Raw genomic sequence first — 5,639 nt, 5'->3', positions numbered from 1 at the left:
ACCCGCAGACTTGCAGGTCCGGCTGTAGCTAGCAGCAAGGTGTAGGATAGTCAATCCAGTATAGATCTATATGCAAACTCAACGCTCTCCCTCCAAGAGAATTCTGGCTACAACTCGGGCCATGACATTTAAGGCATGCTCCGATACAGTGGATCACAATTGTTAACGTGTTAATGTAAGGGTAATGTTTCTCGTTCTAGTATAGTTGCATATGTTCTCTTCCTAGTATAGTTGTATATGTAATGTTCTAGAAAGTATTGACTCATGAATGAACTGACTCATTGTATGATATCGCGTTCTAGTAACGGTTCTAGTATCTTCCTAAACTACCCATATGGTAGTTTACTAGCAGTCTAACTGGTACGTATGGTCATGGATGTATACCCTTACTAACAAAGGGCATGGGATGAACTGGAAAGACCTTTTATGAATATATATGTACACATGATATATAACTAATATTTAAACGACTTTCGGACGAATACCCAATATCCCACCAGACCACATCTCAAGGCGCGAAAAGGAAATAGGGTGGATAGCCTTCCTAAGTCTTTTAAAGATTTCTTATATAACTATACATATAGAGGCATGCAATTTATAATATAAAAGCATAAATAAATTTTGTAAGACATTTGAAACATAAATATTATTTTAATAAAAGATCGACTTGATGTCGATCTATAAAACAATTTGAAGGCATAAGTATGATAAAACAGTTTTGAGTATAAGGAAACATTTGATTGAAACACAGTTGTAAATAAGTTTGAAAGGTAATGTACCGAGTAAGATGTACAGTGTAATAAGTAGTTTAAAACATATAAAATGTTTATAAAAATCATTTGAAGGAAACTATTTGGTAAGACGGCAAATGAGTAGCCAAATCTTTTGAATGTTGTATATTAATCACATGTGATTGATGTAATAACTAGCGTAATTCTACTTATTAATCGCATGTGATTGATATAATACTAGCATGATTCTACTTGTATTCCCCCCCCCCCCCATAAAACATTTAAAAGTAGTTTAAAACATTAGTTAAGGGGGTATGAACTCACTTGAAAGTTTGAAGATAGCGAGATGGAAAACTGGGCAGAGTTTCGTCTCGGGAAACGGATTTTTCTCGGGATTCTCGGGAATCTCGGGAGTAAAATCGACCCTCGGGACTTGAGCAAAAAGACCAGAGCTTCGGGTTTGAACGGGCACGGAAATCGAGGCAAGATCATGAGAGAAAGAGAGAGAATGAGCAAAATTTCCGGAAAGCCTCGCATCCCTTTTATAGTGGTGTTGAACCGCCTCGGTACGCTGGGGGTACGACGGTACGCAGCGCGTACGAGACGTCATCGCTTACGTATTTCGGATGGGGCGGGTCGGTAGCTTCGCATAGGGGCGACGTGGACGATCCGAGGCCCTTGATTCGAGTACGCGGGGCGTACGTACTCCGATCCTATCTGCTGACTCCCCTTCGGATATTACCAAGAATTTATATTTAAATTTATATTTATTTTAAATAAACTTCTAAAATTCATATCTCCTTCATACGAACTCCGTTTTCGACGTTCTTTATATCCACGCGTAGGTGAGACTAAGATCTATAACTTTTGTTTAGATTCCATTGGCAAATTATGAAATAATTTTTATTATTTATTTATTAAAATGACGTGATTAAGGAATTTCTTTAAAAATTCATAACTTCTTTATCTGACGTCGGTTTTTTTGCCAGACTTTTTACCGTTGAACTACCATTGGCGAGACCTTCAATTCTCGTTTAGTTCATTCCGGCCAAAAGTCGCTCGATCTCCGATTCAAGTTTTTAGCTGTCTACTGTTATATCTGTAACTTAGAAAAATCACAACTTCCTCATACGAAGTCAGATTTGGACGTTCTTTTTATGTACGTTTACGGTTTGATAATATCTAAAAATTTCATTTAGATATCTAAGGCCAAAAACTATTGTATTGAAACTTCGCGTTTTACGTCTATCAGTGTTGCCGGTTTTTGCCGAGAATCTTCGGTTGGTCATAACTTCTTCGTTATAACTCGGATTTTTGTGTTCTTTATATGCTTGGAAACCTTGATACGATTCCTACTACTTTATTTAACCCAAATAAGATTTTAGGAAAGTTATATTTTGACCTAAATTTGATTGGTTTTACATTACATTGTCTCGAAATATCAGGTTGTCACACATAAATTGTTAAACACTAAGAAATCAGAACAAGATAACTACTAACATTAAAATTCCGTAACCAACTAAATAGTCCATTGAATTGAAGAAATCAACCATAGGGAATAAGTGATTCGAAAATCTTGATTGAAATCGTGATATGTTTTGCTTGCTTTAGTTAAAGTAATCATAGTTAGCTTAATTATTTTAATTGATGATTTAAGTTTTCTGAACTAGTAAAATAAAAAAAAAAATCCCATTTACATTATTTTTCTTAGTTTAATTAGTAGTAGTAGTTTTTATTGAAATCATACCCATTCTCGTAGTGTTCTACACCATTTCTGTAACAGCCCGGATTTCCAGGTATCTTTTATGTTTATGATTTTGGTGTTTTGAGAGGGGACTCGGCGAGTTGGAGCTCAGACTCGCCGAGTAGGATCGCGGATCTGGTCGCGGGTTCGCGCCTGGACTCAGCGAGTCCAGGATATGGACTCGGCGAGTCCGCGCTGTTTAATGAAACCCTAATTTCTCAGGCTTGGGACCTATTTAAAGGGCCTTATGGCCGTCATTTGTGCTCACCAGTCCCTTGAGTGAAACCCTAATCGAGTGTGAGCGTTTGGAGCAAAGTAGGAGGCCATTATTGATCTTGGAGGTGTCATTTTGCAAGGAAAGGGAGAACCAGCTAAGGGGAAAGCAAGAGGAGCCATTTTCTGAGAGTTTGGAGTCCAGAGCTTCACTATTGTGGTAATATCTTCGAGCTATCCTCTTCTATGTTGATGTTTATTTTGATTTAGGGTTTATTGAACCCTTTTGTGGCTAGATCTAGTGCTCCTTTGGTCCCTTAAGCGATTTAAACCATAGATCTGGACCTTTGGAGGTCCAGAGTGTCCCTTTGCCCAAGCTTTTTGGGAATCAATGGAGGCTTTGGATTGGAATCCTTATGCCTTAGGTCAAAATGCTATTTATGAGCCATGGGGTGTGTTATGGACACCAAGTTAGGGGCTTTACGTGATGAATCAGTCTAGAAAGGCTAGATCTATGAATTGTTGGAGCAGATCTGACCTTAGAAGCAAGTTGGAGTGGTTGCATGGCATGGACTCGCCGAGTCCGATGAACAGACTCGGCGAGTAGTTTGAAGATTACCTTGAATTCGTTCAGTGAGTGGTCCAGTCGAGTCATAGGTTGACTCAGTGAGTCAGGGTGAGTTAGAGAGGGTCGACAGGTGGACTGAGTCGAACTAGGACTCGCCGAGTTGTTCTTGAGACTCGGCGAGTTGAGTCGGGGTGGCCCCGCGATTCTTCCAGGTGGAACTCGTCGAGTCAAGGGGAGTACTCGACGTGTAGGAAGGGAATCCTAGAGAGTTGGTGAAAACGTCTAGACTCGCCGAGTTGCCCTAGCGCACTTGCCGAGTCCGATCAAAGTTGAACATTGACCGTTGACCAGAGTTGACCTTTGTTGACTTCTTAGGGTTAGTCAGCCTTAGAGATATAAAGTGTTAATTAGAGACATATGATGTTGTAGGAGGATTAGAGCTCGGAGGATCGAGCACGAGGGATTTCCAGGATTCGTGAGATACCAAGATACGCGAGGTGAGTCTTCTCACTATACTTTACCTTGATAGGTAACCAGAGTTATGTGATAGAGTATTTGTATGCTATGTATGTTATGTGTTGTACTGCATTATTTCTATGTGATTTATGTTGTGCATGTTTACAGAGTTAGAACCTGAGGGTTCACAGAGCTTGGGTGCATGGACCCACAGAGTCATAGCCTCGAGTGGCTAATATGTGTTTTATGTGGTATTTTGGGGAACTCACTAAGCTTTGTGCTTACAGTGTTAGTGTTGTTGTTTCAGGTACTGGCGATGACCGTGGGAAGGTGCCGGCTTGATCTGTACACACACAGGGGACTTTTGATATATTTATGTGATCTTGGGATTTGTATGATACGAATTGGAATTTTAAACTTAATGTTTTATGAAAATGAATGAGAAATGTTTTTATATTTGTGAAAAATCATTTTGAAAATTCACGGTGTTACAAGTTGGTATCAGAGCCTTGGTTTGAGGGATTCGAGTACACCTTCGGCCGTATTTGAACTCAAACTGAGGATTTGAGATACAATTTCAAAAAGATTAAAAGATTTTTGAAAAAACGCAGAGCAAGAGATGTGTGTACGATCAGCCAGCGCCCGAATGGTGATTTCCCAAAATACCTTTATATTATGTGATATTGATATTGATATGATGTATCTGCATGCTAGAGTAGGCTAGGTATTGCTATTAGGACTAGAGTGGCCTGATTTGTGATGCCTTAGCATAGGGAGAGGTGAGCTGCTATGAGATGCTTGAGAGTGAGTAGGTAGCAGCGAGGGGCTTATGAGAGATCTATTAGAGAGTGGTCTACGCATGATAGAGTACTTGGGACTTGGGATCCGAAAAGGAGGACTTGGAGTGTATTCTGGTGCGGTGCGGACAGTAGTATTGGGCCCGTACTACTGAAAGCACCGGAGCGGTGTGCAGCCCAAGTAAGAATCTTTGGAATACCAAGAATCAAGGAGGAAAGAGTTGACGAGTGTGAGTATGCCCGTGTGGATTCTAATTTATCGTATGTTGTATTTCAGAGGTAGATCATAGTGAGGACACGTTTGATGCCCGAGAGTAGTGGTACCAGTGAGGAGGAGATCCGCCGGATCATCCAGGAGGAGGTGGCTGCGGCCATCAGGGCAGAGATTCCGGAGATGTTTGGGTCTATAAAGACCACACTGATTGAGACGTTTGACGAGCGTTATACCGCTCTTTCTGAGGCTGCTGTTGCAGCGGATACCGCAGCAATTGCTGCTGTGAGGCCGCAGAGTGGTGATGCATTGCTGTTTCGGGAATTCAGCAACACCAAACCACCAGAGTTTGATGGGACACAGGATCTGGTGGCAGCTATGAGGTGGATATCTGATATAGAGGGGTGCTTCTTCAATTGCTCATCTCCTGAGCATCTGAAGGTTCGGTTCGCGCTGAACCAGCTTCGCTTGGGAGCGAAGGACTGGTGGAAGTTTGTGACGGCGCATTATACGCCTGCTGAGCTTTCGGCGGTGACCTGGGAGAGGTTCACTGCCATGTTCCGAGATGAGTACGTTCCCCAGGTGGAGAGGGAGCATTTGGCCCAGGAGTTTCTGACCCTCAAGCAGGGTACTGAGTCGGTTACGGTGATTACCAGGATGTTCCACGAGAGGGCGATGTTCTGCCCTGAGCACGTGTCTACGGAGCAGGCACGTATGAGCCGCTATCTGAGTATCTTGAGGCGGGACATTCGGGAGTTCGTGGGGAACTCCTCGTACCGGACATTTGCCGAGCTTCAGGCAAATGCCTGGAAGAGGGAGATTGAGCTTGAGACTCAGGCCAGAGAGGAGGCGGAGTCTCAGGGGATGGATCGGCGACCGGCACAGTCTCAGCCGGCAGCTAAGTGGGCCAAGCCCGCTG

This window comes from Lactuca serriola, chromosome 2 (assembly GCF_051521515.1).
Source record: "Lactuca serriola cultivar US96UC23 chromosome 2, Lser_US96UC23_V15, whole genome shotgun sequence".
NCBI classification, from domain to species: Eukaryota; Viridiplantae; Streptophyta; class Magnoliopsida; order Asterales; family Asteraceae; genus Lactuca; species Lactuca serriola.
This window is presented reverse-complemented; position numbering follows the sequence as displayed.